The 15,828-nt window shown below is 49.7% G+C and overlaps 39 non-coding genes across 39 annotated transcripts; all 39 read right to left on the reverse strand.

Moving 5' to 3' along the window:
• Positions 1–47: 47 nt before the first annotated feature.
• Positions 48–119, reverse strand: TRNAE-CUC (transfer RNA glutamic acid (anticodon CUC)). Its single transcript has one exon. It is a non-coding gene; the product is annotated as a tRNA-Glu (tRNA).
• A 668-nt stretch (positions 120–787) lies between these two features.
• TRNAE-CUC (transfer RNA glutamic acid (anticodon CUC)) lies at positions 788–859 on the reverse strand. The gene has a single exon. It is a non-coding gene; the product is annotated as a tRNA-Glu (tRNA).
• Positions 860–1,157: 298 nt separating this feature from the next.
• On the reverse strand, positions 1,158–1,229 carry TRNAA-CGC (transfer RNA alanine (anticodon CGC)). The gene has a single exon. It is a non-coding gene; the product is annotated as a tRNA-Ala (tRNA).
• Positions 1,230–1,342: 113 nt separating this feature from the next.
• Positions 1,343–1,414, reverse strand: TRNAE-CUC (transfer RNA glutamic acid (anticodon CUC)). Its single transcript has one exon. It is a non-coding gene; the product is annotated as a tRNA-Glu (tRNA).
• Positions 1,415–1,527: 113 nt separating this feature from the next.
• Positions 1,528–1,599, reverse strand: TRNAE-CUC (transfer RNA glutamic acid (anticodon CUC)). Its single transcript has one exon. It is a non-coding gene; the product is annotated as a tRNA-Glu (tRNA).
• Positions 1,600–1,897: 298 nt separating this feature from the next.
• On the reverse strand, positions 1,898–1,969 carry TRNAE-CUC (transfer RNA glutamic acid (anticodon CUC)). Its single transcript has one exon. It is a non-coding gene; the product is annotated as a tRNA-Glu (tRNA).
• A 483-nt stretch (positions 1,970–2,452) lies between these two features.
• Positions 2,453–2,524, reverse strand: TRNAA-CGC (transfer RNA alanine (anticodon CGC)). Its single transcript has one exon. It is a non-coding gene; the product is annotated as a tRNA-Ala (tRNA).
• Positions 2,525–2,822: 298 nt separating this feature from the next.
• On the reverse strand, positions 2,823–2,894 carry TRNAE-CUC (transfer RNA glutamic acid (anticodon CUC)). The gene has a single exon. It is a non-coding gene; the product is annotated as a tRNA-Glu (tRNA).
• A 113-nt stretch (positions 2,895–3,007) lies between these two features.
• On the reverse strand, positions 3,008–3,079 carry TRNAE-UUC (transfer RNA glutamic acid (anticodon UUC)). Its single transcript has one exon. It is a non-coding gene; the product is annotated as a tRNA-Glu (tRNA).
• A 295-nt stretch (positions 3,080–3,374) lies between these two features.
• On the reverse strand, positions 3,375–3,446 carry TRNAE-UUC (transfer RNA glutamic acid (anticodon UUC)). The gene has a single exon. It is a non-coding gene; the product is annotated as a tRNA-Glu (tRNA).
• A 113-nt stretch (positions 3,447–3,559) lies between these two features.
• Positions 3,560–3,631, reverse strand: TRNAE-CUC (transfer RNA glutamic acid (anticodon CUC)). The gene has a single exon. It is a non-coding gene; the product is annotated as a tRNA-Glu (tRNA).
• A 110-nt stretch (positions 3,632–3,741) lies between these two features.
• On the reverse strand, positions 3,742–3,813 carry TRNAE-CUC (transfer RNA glutamic acid (anticodon CUC)). Its single transcript has one exon. It is a non-coding gene; the product is annotated as a tRNA-Glu (tRNA).
• Positions 3,814–4,853: 1,040 nt separating this feature from the next.
• Positions 4,854–4,925, reverse strand: TRNAA-CGC (transfer RNA alanine (anticodon CGC)). Its single transcript has one exon. It is a non-coding gene; the product is annotated as a tRNA-Ala (tRNA).
• Positions 4,926–5,038: 113 nt separating this feature from the next.
• Positions 5,039–5,110, reverse strand: TRNAE-UUC (transfer RNA glutamic acid (anticodon UUC)). Its single transcript has one exon. It is a non-coding gene; the product is annotated as a tRNA-Glu (tRNA).
• A 665-nt stretch (positions 5,111–5,775) lies between these two features.
• Positions 5,776–5,847, reverse strand: TRNAE-CUC (transfer RNA glutamic acid (anticodon CUC)). The gene has a single exon. It is a non-coding gene; the product is annotated as a tRNA-Glu (tRNA).
• A 293-nt stretch (positions 5,848–6,140) lies between these two features.
• Positions 6,141–6,212, reverse strand: TRNAE-CUC (transfer RNA glutamic acid (anticodon CUC)). The gene has a single exon. It is a non-coding gene; the product is annotated as a tRNA-Glu (tRNA).
• Positions 6,213–6,325: 113 nt separating this feature from the next.
• On the reverse strand, positions 6,326–6,397 carry TRNAE-CUC (transfer RNA glutamic acid (anticodon CUC)). Its single transcript has one exon. It is a non-coding gene; the product is annotated as a tRNA-Glu (tRNA).
• Positions 6,398–6,696: 299 nt separating this feature from the next.
• On the reverse strand, positions 6,697–6,768 carry TRNAE-CUC (transfer RNA glutamic acid (anticodon CUC)). Its single transcript has one exon. It is a non-coding gene; the product is annotated as a tRNA-Glu (tRNA).
• Positions 6,769–7,251: 483 nt separating this feature from the next.
• On the reverse strand, positions 7,252–7,323 carry TRNAE-CUC (transfer RNA glutamic acid (anticodon CUC)). Its single transcript has one exon. It is a non-coding gene; the product is annotated as a tRNA-Glu (tRNA).
• A 113-nt stretch (positions 7,324–7,436) lies between these two features.
• Positions 7,437–7,508, reverse strand: TRNAE-CUC (transfer RNA glutamic acid (anticodon CUC)). Its single transcript has one exon. It is a non-coding gene; the product is annotated as a tRNA-Glu (tRNA).
• A 298-nt stretch (positions 7,509–7,806) lies between these two features.
• TRNAE-CUC (transfer RNA glutamic acid (anticodon CUC)) lies at positions 7,807–7,878 on the reverse strand. The gene has a single exon. It is a non-coding gene; the product is annotated as a tRNA-Glu (tRNA).
• Positions 7,879–7,991: 113 nt separating this feature from the next.
• Positions 7,992–8,063, reverse strand: TRNAE-UUC (transfer RNA glutamic acid (anticodon UUC)). The gene has a single exon. It is a non-coding gene; the product is annotated as a tRNA-Glu (tRNA).
• A 295-nt stretch (positions 8,064–8,358) lies between these two features.
• TRNAE-UUC (transfer RNA glutamic acid (anticodon UUC)) lies at positions 8,359–8,430 on the reverse strand. The gene has a single exon. It is a non-coding gene; the product is annotated as a tRNA-Glu (tRNA).
• Positions 8,431–8,543: 113 nt separating this feature from the next.
• On the reverse strand, positions 8,544–8,615 carry TRNAE-CUC (transfer RNA glutamic acid (anticodon CUC)). The gene has a single exon. It is a non-coding gene; the product is annotated as a tRNA-Glu (tRNA).
• Positions 8,616–8,911: 296 nt separating this feature from the next.
• TRNAE-CUC (transfer RNA glutamic acid (anticodon CUC)) lies at positions 8,912–8,983 on the reverse strand. Its single transcript has one exon. It is a non-coding gene; the product is annotated as a tRNA-Glu (tRNA).
• Positions 8,984–9,466: 483 nt separating this feature from the next.
• Positions 9,467–9,538, reverse strand: TRNAE-UUC (transfer RNA glutamic acid (anticodon UUC)). Its single transcript has one exon. It is a non-coding gene; the product is annotated as a tRNA-Glu (tRNA).
• Positions 9,539–10,577: 1,039 nt separating this feature from the next.
• On the reverse strand, positions 10,578–10,649 carry TRNAA-CGC (transfer RNA alanine (anticodon CGC)). Its single transcript has one exon. It is a non-coding gene; the product is annotated as a tRNA-Ala (tRNA).
• A 113-nt stretch (positions 10,650–10,762) lies between these two features.
• TRNAE-UUC (transfer RNA glutamic acid (anticodon UUC)) lies at positions 10,763–10,834 on the reverse strand. The gene has a single exon. It is a non-coding gene; the product is annotated as a tRNA-Glu (tRNA).
• A 666-nt stretch (positions 10,835–11,500) lies between these two features.
• TRNAE-CUC (transfer RNA glutamic acid (anticodon CUC)) lies at positions 11,501–11,572 on the reverse strand. The gene has a single exon. It is a non-coding gene; the product is annotated as a tRNA-Glu (tRNA).
• Positions 11,573–11,683: 111 nt separating this feature from the next.
• TRNAE-CUC (transfer RNA glutamic acid (anticodon CUC)) lies at positions 11,684–11,755 on the reverse strand. Its single transcript has one exon. It is a non-coding gene; the product is annotated as a tRNA-Glu (tRNA).
• Positions 11,756–11,868: 113 nt separating this feature from the next.
• On the reverse strand, positions 11,869–11,940 carry TRNAE-CUC (transfer RNA glutamic acid (anticodon CUC)). The gene has a single exon. It is a non-coding gene; the product is annotated as a tRNA-Glu (tRNA).
• A 299-nt stretch (positions 11,941–12,239) lies between these two features.
• On the reverse strand, positions 12,240–12,311 carry TRNAE-CUC (transfer RNA glutamic acid (anticodon CUC)). Its single transcript has one exon. It is a non-coding gene; the product is annotated as a tRNA-Glu (tRNA).
• Positions 12,312–12,607: 296 nt separating this feature from the next.
• On the reverse strand, positions 12,608–12,679 carry TRNAE-CUC (transfer RNA glutamic acid (anticodon CUC)). The gene has a single exon. It is a non-coding gene; the product is annotated as a tRNA-Glu (tRNA).
• A 483-nt stretch (positions 12,680–13,162) lies between these two features.
• TRNAE-UUC (transfer RNA glutamic acid (anticodon UUC)) lies at positions 13,163–13,234 on the reverse strand. Its single transcript has one exon. It is a non-coding gene; the product is annotated as a tRNA-Glu (tRNA).
• Positions 13,235–14,273: 1,039 nt separating this feature from the next.
• Positions 14,274–14,345, reverse strand: TRNAA-CGC (transfer RNA alanine (anticodon CGC)). The gene has a single exon. It is a non-coding gene; the product is annotated as a tRNA-Ala (tRNA).
• Positions 14,346–14,458: 113 nt separating this feature from the next.
• TRNAE-UUC (transfer RNA glutamic acid (anticodon UUC)) lies at positions 14,459–14,530 on the reverse strand. Its single transcript has one exon. It is a non-coding gene; the product is annotated as a tRNA-Glu (tRNA).
• A 666-nt stretch (positions 14,531–15,196) lies between these two features.
• TRNAE-CUC (transfer RNA glutamic acid (anticodon CUC)) lies at positions 15,197–15,268 on the reverse strand. Its single transcript has one exon. It is a non-coding gene; the product is annotated as a tRNA-Glu (tRNA).
• A 111-nt stretch (positions 15,269–15,379) lies between these two features.
• TRNAE-CUC (transfer RNA glutamic acid (anticodon CUC)) lies at positions 15,380–15,451 on the reverse strand. The gene has a single exon. It is a non-coding gene; the product is annotated as a tRNA-Glu (tRNA).
• Positions 15,452–15,563: 112 nt separating this feature from the next.
• TRNAE-CUC (transfer RNA glutamic acid (anticodon CUC)) lies at positions 15,564–15,635 on the reverse strand. The gene has a single exon. It is a non-coding gene; the product is annotated as a tRNA-Glu (tRNA).
• Between the last annotated feature and the right edge of the window lie 193 nt (positions 15,636–15,828).

The following is a 15,828-nucleotide window of genomic DNA, read 5'->3' on the forward strand; positions in this document are numbered from 1 at the left end:
ATACCGTGCGCAAATTGGAGACTTGATGACAGCAGATAAAAAAATACTTCCGACACCAAGAATCGAACCAGGGTCTCCTGGGTGAGAGCCAGATATCCTAGCCACTAGACCACGCCGGAGAACGGAGAAGGACGGAACGATTGCTTAGATATTCCGCCAACAGGGTAAAAGTATTGAAGTTACAAAGCATGCGCAAATTGGAGGCTTGAAGACAGCAGATAAAACAAAATACTTCCGACACCGGGAATCGAATCCAGGCCTCTTGGGTGAGAGCTAGGTATCCTAGCCACTAGATCATGCCGGAGAACGGAGAAGGACTGAGCGATCGCTTAGCCATTCGGCCAACAGGGTAAAAGTATTGAAGTTATATCGTATGCGCAAATTGGAGACTTGATGATAGCAGATAAAAAATACTTCCGACACCGGGAATCGCACGCAGGCCTCCTGGGTGAGAGTGCCGTAGGTATCCTAGACACTAGACCATGCTGTAGAATGGAGAGGAACGGAGCGATCGCTTAGCCATTCGGCCAACGGGGTAAAACTATTGAAGTTACATAGCGTGCGCAAATCTGAGACTTGATGACAGCAGATTAAAAAAATACTTCTGACACCGGGAATTGAATCCGGGCCTCGTGGGTGAGAGCCAGGTATCCTAGCCACTAGACCATGCCGGAGAACGGAGAGGGACGGAGCGATCGCTTAGCCATTCGACCAACAGGGTAAATGTATGGCAGTTATACAGCGTGCGCAATTTGGAGACTTGATGATAGCAGATAAAAGAAAATACTTCCGACACCGCGAATCGAACCCGGGTCTCCTGGGTGAGAGCCAGATATCCTAGCCACTAGACCACGCCGGAGAACGCAAAGGGACGGAGCGATCGCTTAGCCATTTGACCGACACGGTAAAACTATTGAAGTTACATACCATGCGCAAATTGGAGACTTGATGATAGCATATAAAAGAAAATACCTCCGACACCGGGAATCGCAACCGGGCCTCCTGGGTGAGAGCCAGGTATCCTAGACACTAGACCATGCCGGAGAACGGAGAGTAACGGAAAGATCGGTTAGCCATTTGGCCAACAGGGTAAAACTATTGAAGTTACAAACCGTGCACTCATTGGAGACTTGATGACAGCAGATAAAAGAGAATACTTCCGACACCGGAAATCGCACCCGGGCCTCCTGGGTGCGAGCCAGGTATCCTAGCCACTAGACCATGCTGGAGAACGGAGAGGGACGGAGCGATCGCTTAGCGATTTGACCAACAGGGTAAACCTTTTGAAGTTATATACCATGTGCAAATTAGAGACTTCATGACAGCAGATAAAAGAAAAAACTTTCGACACCGGGAATCGTACCCGGGCCTTCTGGGTGAGAGCCAGGTATCCTAGCCACTAGACCATGCCGGAAAAGGGAGAAAGACGGAGCGATCGCTTAGTCATTTGACCAACAGGGTAAAACTTTTGAAGTTATATACCATGCGCAAATTAGAGACTTCATGACAGCAGATAAAAGAAAAAACTTTCGACACCGGGAATCGTACCCGGGCCTCCTGGGTGAGAACCAGGTATCCTAGCCACTAGACCATGCCGGAGAACGGAGAGGGACTGAGCGATCGCTTAGCCATTCGGCCAACAGGGTAAAAGTAGTGAAGTTATATCGTATGCGCAAATTGGAGACTTGATGATAGCAGATAAAAAAATACTTCCGACACTGGGAATCGCACGCGGGCCTCCTGGGTGAGAGCGCCGTAGGTATCCTAGACACTAGACCATGCAGTAGAATGGAGAGGGACGGAGCGATCGCTTAGCCATTCGGCCAACAGGGTAAAACTATTGAAGTTACATAGCGTGCGCAAATCGGAGACTTGATGACAGCAGATAAAAAAATACTTCTGACACTGGGAATCGAACCCGGGCCTCCTGGGTGAGAGCCAGGTATCCTAGCCACTAGGCCATGCCGGAGAACGTAGACGGACGGAGCGATCGCTTAGCCATTCGACCAACAGGGTAAAAGTATTGCAGTTATACAGCGTGCGCAATTTGGAGACTTGATAATAGCAGATAAAAGAAAATAATTCCGACACCGCGAATCGAACCCGGGTCTCCTGGGTGAGAGCCAGATATCCTAGCCACTAGACCACGCCAGAGAACGCAAAGGGACGGAGCGATCGCTTAGCCATTTGACCAACACGGTAAAACTATTGAAGTTACATACCATGCGCAAATTGGAGACTTGATGATAGCATATAAAAGAAAATACCTCCGACACCGGGAATCGCAACCGGGCCTCCTGGGTGAGAGCCAGGTATCCTAGACACTAGACCATGCCGGAGAACGGAGAGTAACGGAAAGATCGCTTAGCCATTTGGCCAACAGGGTAAAACTAATGAAGTTACAAACCATGCACAAATTGGAGACTTGATGACAGCAGATAAAAGAAAATACTTCCGACACCGGAAATCGCACCCGGGCCTCCTGGGTGCGAGCCAGGTATCCTAGCCACTAGACCATGCCGGATAACGGAGAGGGACGGAGCGATCGCTTAGCGAATTGGCCAACAGGGTAAACGTATTGAAGTTACATAGCATGCGCAAATTGGAGACTTGATGATAGCAGATAAAAGAAAATACTTCCGACACCGGGAATTAAACCCGGGTGTCCAGGGTGAGAGTCAGATATCCTAGCCACTAGACCACGCCGGAGAACGGAGAGGGACGGAGCGATCGCTTAGCCATTTGACCAACAGGGTAAAACTTTTGAAGTTATATACCAAGCGCAAATTAGAGACTTCATGACAGCAGATAAAAGAAAATACTTTCGACACCGGGAATCGTACCCGGGCCTCATGGGTGAGAGCCAGGTATCCTAGCCACTAGACCATGCCGGAAAAAGGAGAAAGGCGGAGCGAACGCTTAGTGATTCGGCCAACAGGGTAAAACTATTGAAGTTACATAGCGTGCGCAAATTGCAGACTTGATGACAGCAGATAAAAGAAAATACTTCCGACACCGGGAATCGAACCAGGGCCTCCTGGGTGAAAACCAGGTATCCTAGCCACTAGACCATGCGGGAGAACGGCGTAGGACGGAGCGATCGCTTAGCCATTCGGCCAACAAGGTAGATGTATTGAAGATACATAGCGTGCGCAATTTGGAGACTTGATGATAGCTGAAAAAAAATACTCCCGACCCCAGGAATCGCAACCGGGCTTCCTGGGTGAGAGCCAGGTATCCTAGACACTAGACCATGCCGGAGAACGGAGAGGGACGGAGAGATCGCTTAGCCATTCGGCCAACAGGGTAAAACTGTTGAAGTTACATACCGTGCGCGAATTGAAGACTTGATGACAGCAGCTAAAAGAAAATACTTCCGACACCGGGAATCAAACCCGGGCCTTCTGGGTGAAAGCCAGGTATCCTAGCCACTAGACCATGCCGGAGAACGGAGAGGGACGGAGCGATCGCTTAGCGATTCGGCCAACAGGGTAAAAGTATTGAAGTTATATAGCATGCGCAAATTGGAGACTTGATGATAGCAGATAAAAGAAAATACTTCCGACACCGGGAATCGAACCCGGGCCTCCTGGGTGAGAGCCAGGTATCCTAGCCACTAGACCATGCCGGAGAACAGAGAGGGACGGAGCGATCACTTAGCCATTTGGCCAACAGGGTAAAAGTATTGAAGTTACATAACGTGCGTAAATTGGATACTTGATAATAGCAGATAAAAAATACTTCCGACACCGGGAATCGTACCCGGGCCTCCTGGGTGAGAGCCAGGTGTCCAAGCCACTAGACCATGCCAGAGAACGGAGAGGGACAGAGCGATCGCTCTGTCCCTCTCCGTTCTCTGGCATTGGGTATTGAAGATAGATAGCGTGCGCAATTTGGAGACTTGATGATAGCTGATAAAAGAAAATACTCCCGACCCCAGGAATCGCAACCGGGCTTCCTGGGTGAGAGCCAGGTATCCTAGACACTAGACCATGCGGGAGAACGGAGAGGGACGGAGAGATCGCTTAGCCATTCGACCAACAGGGTAAAACTATTGAAGTTACATACCGTGCGCAAATTGAAGACTTGATGACAGCAGCTAAAAGAAAATACTTCCGACACCGCAAGTCGAACCCGGGCCTCCTGGGTGAGAGCCAGATATCCTAGTCACTAGACCACGCCGGAGAACGCAAAGGGACGGAGCGATCGCTTAGCCATTTGACCAACACGATAAAACTATTGAAGTTACATACCATGCGCAAATTGGAGACTTGATGATAGCATATAAAAGAAAATACCTCCGACACCGGGAATCGCAACCGGGCCTCCTGGATGAGAGCCAGGTATCCTAGACACTAGACCATGCCGGAGAACGGAGAGTAACGGAAAGATCGCTTAGCCATTTGGCCAACAGGGTAAAACTAATGAAGTTACAAACCGTGCACAAATTGGAGACTTGATGACAGCAGATAAAAGAAAATACTTCCGACACCGAAAATCGCACCCGGGCCTCCTGGGTGCGAGCCAGGTATCCTAGCCACTAGACCATGCCGGAGAACGGAGAGGGACGGAGCGATCGCTTAGCGATTTGGCCAACAGGGTAAACGTATTGAAGTTACATAGCATGCGCAAATTGGAGACTTGATGATAGCAGATAAAAGAAAATACTTCCGACACCGGGAATCAAACCCGGGTCTCCAGGGTGAGAGTCAGATATCCTAGCCACTAGACCACGCCGGAGAACGGAGAGGGACGGAGCGATCGCTTAGCCATTTGACCAACAGGGTAAAACTATTAAAGTTATATACCAAGCGCAAATTAGAGACTTCATGACAGCAGATAAAAGAAAAAACTTCTGACACCGGGAATCGTACCCGGGCCTCCTGGGTGCGAGCCAGGTATCCTAGCCACTAGACCATGCCGGATAACGGAGAGGGGCGGAGCGATCGCTTAGCGAATTGGCCAACAGGGTGAAACTGTTTAAGTTACATAGCGTGCGCAAATTGGAGACTTGATGACAGCAGATAAAAGAAAATACTTCCGACACCGGGAATCGAACCAGGGCCTCCTGGGTGAAAGCCAGGTATCCTAGCCACTAGACTATGCCGGAGAACGGAGAGGGACGGAGCGATCGCTTAGCCATTTGGCCAACAATTAGAAGTATTGAAGATACATAGCGTGCGCAATTTGGAGACTTGATGATAGCTGATAAAAAAAATACTCCCGGCCCCAGGAATCGCAACCGGGCTTCCTGGGTGAGAGCCAGGTATCCTAGACACTAGACCATGCCGGAGAACGGAGAGGGACGGAGAGATCGCTTAGCCATTCGGCCAACAGGGTAAAACTATTGAAGTTACATACCGTGCGCAAATTGGAGACTTGATGACAGCAGATAAAAGAAAAAACTTCTGACACCGGGAATCGTACCCGGGCCTGCTGGGTGAGAGCCAGGTATCCTAGCCACTAGACCATGCCAGAGATTTGAGAGGGACGGAGTGATCGCTTAGCCATTCGGCCAACAGGGTAAAACTATTGAAGATACATAGCGTGCGCAAATTGAAGACTTGATGACAGCAGCTAAAAGAAAATACTTCCGACACCGCAAATCGAACCCGGGCCTCCTGATGAGAGCCAGGTATCCTAGCCACTAGACCATGCCGGAGAACAAAGAGGGACGGAGCGATTGCTTAGCGATTCGGCCAACAGGGTAAAAGTATTGAAGTTACATAGCGTGCGCAAATTGGAGACTTGATGATAGCAGATAAAAGAAAATACTTCCGACACCGGCAATCGAACCCGGGCCTCCTGGGTGAGAGCCAGGAATCCTAGCCACTAGACTATGCCGGAGAACGGAGAGGGACGGAACGATCGCTTAGCCATTTGGCCATCAGGGTAAAAGTATTGAAGTTACATAGCGTGCGTAAATCGGATACTTGATAGTAGCAGATAAAAAATACTTCCGACACCGGGAATCGTACCCGGGCCTCCTTGGTGAGAGCCAGGTATCCAAGCCACTAGACCATGCCAGAGAACGGAGAGGGACGGAGCGATCGCTTAGCCATTCGGCCAACAGGGTGAAACTATTCAAGTTACATACGGTGCGCAAATTGGAGACTTGATGACAGCAGATAAGAAAATACTTCCGACACCAAGAATCGAACCAGGGTCTCCTGGGTGAGAGCCAGATATCCTAGCCACTAGACCACGCCGGAGAACGGAGAAGGACGGAACGATTGCTTAGATATTCCGCCAACAGGGTAAAAGTATTGAAGTTACAAAGCATGCGCAAATTGGAGGCTTGAAGACAGCAGATAAAACAAAATACTTCCGACACCGGGAATCGAATCCAGGCCTCCTGGGTGAGAGCTAGGTATCCTAGCCACTAGATCATGCCGGAGAACGGAGAAGGACTGAGCGATCGCTTAGCCATTCGGCCAACAGGGTAAAAGTATTGAAGTTATATCGTATGCGCAAATTGGAGACTTGATGATAGCAGATAAAAAATACTTCCGACACCGGGAATCGCACGCAGGCCTCCTGGGTGAGAGTGCCGTAGGTATCCTAGCCACTAGACCATGCCGGAGAATGGAGAGGGACGGAGCGATCGCTTAGCCATTCGACCAACAGGGTAAATGTATTACAGTTATACAGCGTGCGCAATTTGGAGACTTGATGATAGCAGATAAAAGAAAATACTTCCGACACCGCGAATCGAACCCGGGTCTCCTGGGTGAGAGCCAGATATCCTAGCCACTAGACCACGCCGGAGAACGCAAAGGGACGGAGCGATCGCTTAGCCATTTGACCGACACGGTAAAACTATTGAAGTTACATACCATGCGCAAATTGGAGACTTGATGATAGCATATAAAAGAAAATACCTCCGACACCGGGAATCGCAACCGGGCCTCCTGGGTGAGAGCCAGGTATCCTAGACACTAGACCATGCCGGAGAACGGAGAGTAACGGAAAGATCGGTTAGCCATTTGGCCAACAGGGTAAAACTATTGAAGTTACAAACCGTGCACTAATTGGAGACTTGATGACAGCAGATAAAAGAGAATACTTCCGACACCGGAAATCGCACCCGGGCCTCCTGGGTGCGAGCCAGGTATCCGGGCCACTAGACCATGCTGGAGAACGGAGAGGGACGGAGCGATCGCTTAGCGATTTGACCAACAGGGTAAACCTTTTGAAGTTATATACCATGTGCAAATTAGAGACTTCATGACAGCAGATAAAAGAAAAAACTTTCGACACCGGGAATCGTACCCGGGCCTTCTGGGTGAGAGCCAGGTATCCTAGCCACTAGACCATGCCGGAAAAGGGAGAAAGACGGAGCGATCGCTTAGTCATTTGACCAACAGGGTAAAACTTTTGAAGTTATATACCATGCGCAAATTAGAGACTTCATGACAGCAGATAAAAGAAAAAACTTTCGACACCGGGAGTCGTACCCGGGCCTCCTGGGTGAGAGCCAGGTATCCTAGCCACTAGACCATGCCGGAGAACGAAGAGGGACTGAGCGATCGCTTAGCCATTCGGCCAACAGGGTAAAAGTAGTGAAGTTACATAGCATGCGCAAATTGGAGACTTGATGATAGCAGATAAAAGAAAATACTTCCGACACCGGGAATTAAACCCGGGTCTCCAGGGTGAGAGTCAGATATCCTAGCCACTAGACCACGCCGGAGAACGGAGAGGGACGGAGCGATCGCTTAGCCATTTGACCAACAGGGTAAAACTTTTGAAGTTATATACCAAGCGCAAGTTAGAGACTTCATGACAGCAGATAAAAGAAAAAACTTTCGACACCGGGAATCGTACCCGGGCCTCATGGGTGAGAGCCAGGTATCCTAGCCACTAGACCATGCCGGAAAAACGAGAAAGGCGGAGCGAACGCTTAGTGATTCGGCCAACAGGGTAAAACTATTGAAGTTACATAGCGTGCGCAAATTGGAGACTTGATGACAGCAGATAAAAGAAAATACTTCCGACACCGGGAATCGAACCAGGGCCTCCTGGGTGAAAACCAGGTATCCTAGCCACTAGACCATGCCGGAGAACGGAGAAGGACGGAGCGATCGCTTAGCCATTCGGCCAACAAGGTAGAAGTATTGAAGATACATAGCGTGCGCAATTTGGAGACTTGATGATAGCTGAAAAAAAATACTCCCGACCCCAGGAATCGCAACCGGGCTTCCTGGGTGAGAGCCAGGTATCCTAGACACTAAACCATGCCGGAGAACGGAGAGGGACGGAGAGATCGCTTAGCCATTCGGCCAACAGGGTAAAACTGTTGAAGTTACATACCGTGCGCGAATTGAAGACTTGATGACAGCAGCTAAAAGAAAATACTTCCGACACCGGGAATCAAACCCGGGCCTTCTGGGTGAAAGCCAGGTATCCTAGCCACTAGACCATGCCGGAGAACGGAGAGGGACGGAGCGATCGCTTAGCGATTCGGCCAACAGGGTAAAAGTATTGAAGTTATATAGCGTGCGCAAATTGGAGACTTGATGATAGCAGATAAAAGAAAATACTTCCGACACCGGGAATCGAACCCGGGCCTCCTGGGTGAGAGCCAGGTATCCTAGCCACTAGACCATGCCGGAGAACAGAGAGGGACGGAGCGATCACTTAGCCATTTGGCCAACAGGGTAAAAGTATTGAAGTTACATAACGTGCGCAAATTGGAGACTTGATGACAGCAGAAAAAAGAATACTTCCGACATCAAGAATCGAACCAGGGTCTCCTGGGTGAGAGCCAGATATCCTAGCCACTAGACCACGCCGGAGAACGGAGAGGGCCGGAGCGATCGCTTAGATATTCGGCCAACAGGGTAAAAGTATTGAAGTTACAAAGCATGCGCAAATTGGAGGCTTGAAGACAGCAGATAAAAGAAAATACTTCCGACACCGGGAATCGAATCCAGGCCTCCTGGGTGAGAGCTAGGTATCCTAGCCACTAGACCATGCCGGAGAACGGAGAGGGACTGAGCGATCGCTTTGCCATTCGGCCGACAGGGTAAAAGTATCGAAGTTATATAGTATGCGCTAATTGGAGACTTGATGATAGCAGGTAAAAAAATACTTCCGACACCGGGAATCGCACGCGGGCCTCCTGGGTGAGAGCCAGGTATCCAAGCCACTAGACCATGCCGGAGAACGGAGAGGGACAGAGCGATCGCTTAGCCATTCGGCCAACAGCGTAAAAGTATTGAAGTTATATAGCATGCGCAAATTGGAGACTTGATGATAGCAGATGAAAAAATACTTCCGACACCGGGAATCGGACGCGGGCCTCCTGGGTGAGAGCGCAATAGGTATCCTAGACACTAGATCATGCTGTAGAACGGAGAGGGACGGAGCGATCGCTTAGCCATTCGGCGAACAGGGTAAAACTATTGAAGTTACATAGCGTGCGCAAATTGGAGACTGGATGACAGCAGATAAAAGAAAATTTTTCCGACACCGGCAATCGAACCCGGGCCTCCTGGGTGAAAGCCAGGTATCCTAGCCACTAGACCATGCCGGAGAACGGAGAAGGACGGAGCGATCGCTTAGCCATTCGGCCAACAAGGTAGAAGTATTGAAGATAGATAGCGTGCGCAATTTGGAGACTTGATGATAGCTGATAAAAGAAAATACTCCCAACCCCAGGAATCGCAACCGGGCTTCCTGGGTGAGAGCCAGGTATCCTAGACACTAGACCATGCGGGAGAACGGAGAGGGACGGAGAGATCGCTTAGCCATTCGACCAACAGGGTAAAACTATTGAAGTTACATACCGTGCGCAAATTGAAGACTTGATGACAGCAGCTAAAAGAAAATACTTCCGACACCGCAAGTCGAACCCGGGCCTCCTGGGTGAGAGCCAGATATCCTAGTCACTAGACCACGCCGGAGAACGCAAAGGGACGGAGCGATCGCTTAGCCATTTGACCAACACGGTAAAACTATTGAAGTTACATACCATGCGCAAATTGGAGACTTGATGATAGCATATAAAAGAAAATACCTCCGACACCGGGAATCGCAACCGGGCCTCCTGGATGAGAGCCAGGTATCCTAAACACTAGACCATGCCGGAGAACGGAGAGTAACGGAAAGATCGCTTAGCCATTTGGCCAACAGGGTAAAACTAATGAAGTTACAAACCGTGCACAAATTGGAGACTTGATGACAGCAGATAAAAGAAAATACTTCCGACACCGAAAATCGCACCCGGGCCTCCTGGGTGCGAGCCAGGTATCCTAGCCACTAGACCATGCCGGAGAACGGAGAGGGACGGAGCGATCGCTTAGCGATTTGGCCAACAGGGTAAACGTATTGAAGTTACATAGCATGCGCAAATTGGAGACTTGATGATAGCAGATAAAAAGAAAATACTTCCGACACCGGGAATCAAACCCGGGTCTCCAGGGTGAGAGTCAGATATCCTAGCCACTAGACCACGCCGGAGAACGGAGAGGGACGGAGCGATCGCTCAGCCATTTGACCAACAGGGTAAAACTATTAAAGTTTTATACCAAGCGCAAATTAGAGACTTCATGACAGCAGATAAAAGAAAAAACTTCTGACACCGGGAATCGTACCCGGGCCTCCTGGGTGCGAGCCAGGTATCCTAGCCACTAGACCATGCCGGATAACGGAGAGGGACGGAGCGATCGCTTAGCGAATTGGCCAACAGGGTGAAACTGTTTAAGTCACATAGCGTGCGCAAATTGGAGACTTGATGACAGCAGATAAAAGAAAATACTTCCGACACCGGGAATCGAACCAGGGCCTCCTGGGTGAAAGCCAGGTATCCTAGCCACTAGACTATGCCGGAGAACGGAGAGGGACGGAGCGATCACTTAGCCATTTGGCCAACAGGGTAGAAGTATTGAAGATACATAGCGTGTGCAATTTGGAGACTTGATGATAGCTGATAAAAAAAATACTCCCGACCCCAGGAATCGCAACCGGGCTTCCTGGGTGAGAGCCAGGTATCCTAGACACTAGACCATGCCGGAGAACGGAAAGGGACGGAGAGATCGCTTAGCCATTCGGCCAACAGGGTAAAACTATTGAAGTTACATACCGTGCGCAAATTGGAGACTTGATGACAGCAGATAAAAGAAAAAACTTCTGACACCGGGAATCGTACCCGGGCCTGCTGGGTGAGAGCCAGGTATCCTAGCCACTAGACCATGCCAGAGATTTGAGAGGGACGGAGTGATCGCTTAGCCATTTGGCCAACAGGGTAAAACTATTGAAGATACATAGCGTGCGCAAATTGAAGACTTGATGACAGCAGCTAAAAGAAAATACTTCCGACACCGCAAATCGAACCCGGGCCTCCTGATGAGAGCCAGGTATCCTAGCCACTAGACCATGCCGGAGAACAAAGAGGGACGGAGCGATCGCTTAGCGATTCGGCCAACAGGGTAAAAGTATTGAAGTTACATAGCGTGCGCAAATTGGAGACTTGATGATAGCAGATAAAAGAAAATACTTCCGACACCGGCAATCGAACCCGGGCCTCCTGGGTGAGAGCCAGGTATCCAAGCCACTAGACCATGCCAGAGAACGGAGAGGGACGGAGCGATCGCTTAGCCATTCGGCCAACAGGGTGAAACTATTCAAGTTACATACCGTGCGCAAATTGGAGACTTGATGACAGCAGATAAAAAAATACTTCCGACACCAAGAATCGAACCAGGGTCTCCTGGGTGAGAGCCAGATATCCTAGCCACTAGACCACGCCGGAGAACGGAGAAGGACGGAACGATTGCTTAGATATTCCGCCAACAGGGTAAAAGTATTGAAGTTACAAAGCATGCGCAAATTGGAGGCTTGAAGACAGCAGATAAAACAAAATACTTCCGACACCGGGAATCGAATCCAGGCCTCCTGGGTGAGAGCTAGGTATCCTAGCCACTAGATCATGCCGGAGAACGGAGAAGGACTGAGCGATCGCTTAGCCATTCGGCCAACAGGGTAAAAGTATTGAAGTTATATCGTATGCGCAAATTGGAGACTTGATGATAGCAGATAAAAAATACTTCCGACACCGGGAATCGCACGCAGGCCTCCTGGGTGAGAGTGCCGTAGGTATCCTAGACACTAGACCATGCTGTAGAATGGAGAGGAACGGAGCGATCGCTTAGCCATTCGGCCAACAGGGTAAAAGTATTGAAGTTATATAGCGTGCGCAAATTGGAGACTTGATGATAGCAGATAAAAGAAAATACTTCCGACACCGGGAATCGAACCCGGGCCTCCTGGGTGAGAGCCAGGTATCCTAGCCACTAGACCATGCCGGAGAACAGAGAGGGACGGAGCGATCACTTAGCCATTTGGCCAACAGGGTAAAAGTATTGAAGTTACATAACGTGCGCAAATTGGAGACTTGATGACAGCAGAAAAAAGAATACTTCCGACATCAAGAATCGAACCAGGGTCTCCTGGGTGAGAGCCAGATATCCTAGCCACTAGACCACGCCGGAGAACGGAGAGGGCCGGAGCGATCGCTTAGATATTCGGCCAACAGGGTAAAAGTATTGAAGTTACAAAGCATGCGCAAATTGGAGGCTTGAAGACAGCAGATAAAAGAAAATACTTCCGACACCGGGAATCGAATCCAGGCCTCCTGGGTGAGAGCTAGGTATCCTAGCCACTAGACCATGCCGGAGAACGGAGAGGGACTGAGCGATCGCTTTGCCATTCGGCCGACAGGGTAAAAGTATCGAAGTTATATAGTATGCGCTAATTGGAGACTTGATGATAGCAGGTAAAAAAATACTTCCGACACCGGGAATCGCACGCGGGCCTCCTGGGTGAGAGCCAGGTATCCAAGCCACTAGACCATGCCGGAGAACGGAGAGGGACAGAGCGATCGCTTAGCCATTCGGCCAACAGCGTAAAAGTATTGAAGTTATATAGCATGCGCAAATTGGAGACTTGATGATAGCAGATGAAAAAATACTTCCGACACCGGGAATCGGACGCGGGCCTCCTGGGTGAGAGCGCAATAGGTATCCTAGACACTAGATCATGCTGTAGAACGGAGAGGGACGGAGCGATCGCTTAGCCATTCGGCGAACAGGGTAAAACTATTGAAGTTACATAGCGTGCGCAAATTGGAGACTGGATGACAGCAGATAAAAGAAAATTTTTCCGACACCGGCAATCGAACCCGGGCCTCCTGGGTGAAAGCCAGGTATCCTAGCCACTAGACCATGCCGGAGAACGGAGAAGGACGGAGCGATCGCTTAGCCATTCGGCCAACAAGGTAGAAGTATTGAAGATAGATAGCGTGCGCAATTTGGAGACTTGATGATAGCTGATAAAAGAAAATACTCCCAACCCCAGGAATCGCAACCGGGCTTCCTGGGTGAGAGCCAGGTATCCTAGACACTAGACCATGCGGGAGAACGGAGAGGGACGGAGAGATCGCTTAGCCATTCGACCAACAGGGTAAAACTATTGAAGTTACATACCGTGCGCAAATTGAAGACTTGATGACAGCAGCTAAAAGAAAATACTTCCGACACCGCAAGTCGAACCCGGGCCTCCTGGGTGAGAGCCAGATATCCTAGTCACTAGACCACGCCGGAGAACGCAAAGGGACGGAGCGATCGCTTAGCCATTTGACCAACACGGTAAAACTATTGAAGTTACATACCATGCGCAAATTGGAGACTTGATGATAGCATATAAAAGAAAATACCTCCGACACCGGGAATCGCAACCGGGCCTCCTGGATGAGAGCCAGGTATCCTAGACACTAGACCATGCCGGAGAACGGAGAGTAACGGAAAGATCGCTTAGCCATTTGGCCAACAGGGTAAAACTAATGAAGTTACAAACCGTGCACAAATTGGAGACTTGATGACAGCAGATAAAAGAAAATACTTCCGACACCGAAAATCGCACCCGGGCCTCCTGGGTGCGAGCCAGGTATCCTAGCCACTAGACCATGCCGGAGAACGGAGAGGGACGGAGCGATCGCTTAGCGATTTGGCCAACAGGGTAAACGTATTGAAGTTACATAGCATGCGCAAATTGGAGACTTGATGATAGCAGATAAAAAGAAAATACTTCCGACACCGGGAATCAAACCCGGGTCTCCAGGGTGAGAGTCAGATATCCTAGCCACTAGACCACGCCGGAGAACGGAGAGGGACGGAGCGATCGCTCAGCCATTTGACCAACAGGGTAAAACTATTAAAGTTTTATACCAAGCGCAAATTAGAGACTTCATGACAGCAGATAAAAGAAAAAACTTCTGACACCGGGAATCGTACCCGGGCCTCCTGGGTGCGAGCCAGGTATCCTAGCCACTAGACCATGCCGGATAACGGAGAGGGACGGAGCGATCGCTTAGCGAATTGGCCAACAGGGTGAAACTGTTTAAGTCACATAGCGTGCGCAAATTGGAGACTTGATGACAGCAGATAAAAGAAAATACTTCCGACACCGGGAATCGAACCAGGGCCTCCTGGGTGAAAGCCAGGTATCCTAGCCACTAGACTATGCCGGAGAACGGAGAGGGACGGAGCGATCACTTAGCCATTTGGCCAACAGGGTAGAAGTATTGAAGATACATAGCGTGTGCAATTTGGAGACTTGATGATAGCTGATAAAAAAAATACTCCCGACCCCAGGAATCGCAACCGGGCTTCCTGGGTGAGAGCCAGGTATCCTAGACACTAGACCATGCCGGAGAACGGAAAGGGACGGAGAGATCGCTTAGCCATTCGGCCAACAGGGTAAAACTATTGAAGTTACATACCGTGCGCAAATTGGAGACTTGATGACAGCAGATAAAAGAAAAAACTTCTGACACCGGGAATCGTACCCGGGCCTGCTGGGTGAGAGCCAGGTATCCTAGCCACTAGACCATGCCAGAGATTTGAGAGGGACGGAGTGATCGCTTAGCCATTTGGCCAACAGGGTAAAACTATTGAAGATACATAGCGTGCGCAAATTGAAGACTTGATGACAGCAGCTAAAAGAAAATACTTCCGACACCGCAAATCGAACCCGGGCCTCCTGATGAGAGCCAGGTATCCTAGCCACTAGACCATGCCGGAGAACAAAGAGGGACGGAGCGATCGCTTAGCGATTCGGCCAACAGGGTAAAAGTATTGAAGTTACATAGCGTGCGCAAATTGGAGACTTGATGATAGCAGATAAAAGAAAATACTTCCGACACCGGCAATCGAACCCGGGCCTCCTGGGTGAGAGCCAGGTATCCAAGCCACTAGACCATGCCAGAGAACGGAGAGGGACGGAGCGATCGCTTAGCCATTCGGCCAACAGGGTGAAACTATTCAAGTTACATACCGTGCGCAAATTGGAGACTTGATGACAGCAGATAAAAAAATACTTCCGACACCAAGAATCGAACCAGGGTCTCCTGGGTGAGAGCCAGATATCCTAGCCACTAGACCACGCCGGAGAACGGAGAAGGACGGAACGATTGCTTAGATATTCCGCCAACAGGGTAAAAGTATTGAAGTTACAAAGCATGCGCAAATTGAGGCTTGAAGACAGCAGATAAAACAAAATACTTCCGACACCGGGAATCGAATCCAGGCCTCCTGGGTGAGAGCTAGGTATCCTAGCCACTAGATCATGCCGGAGAACGGAGAAGGACTGAGCGATCGCTTAGCCATTCGGCCAACAGGGTAAAAGTATTGAAGTTATATCGTATGCGCAAATTGGAGACTTGATGATAGCAGATAAAAAATACTTCCGACACCGGGAATCGCACGCAGGCCTCCTGGGTGAGAGTGCCGTAGGTATCCTAGACACTAGACCATGCTGTAGAATGGA

Source organism: Rhipicephalus microplus, chromosome 3 (genome assembly GCF_043290135.1).
Source record: "Rhipicephalus microplus isolate Deutch F79 chromosome 3, USDA_Rmic, whole genome shotgun sequence".
Classification (NCBI taxonomy): Eukaryota; Metazoa; Arthropoda; class Arachnida; order Ixodida; family Ixodidae; genus Rhipicephalus; species Rhipicephalus microplus.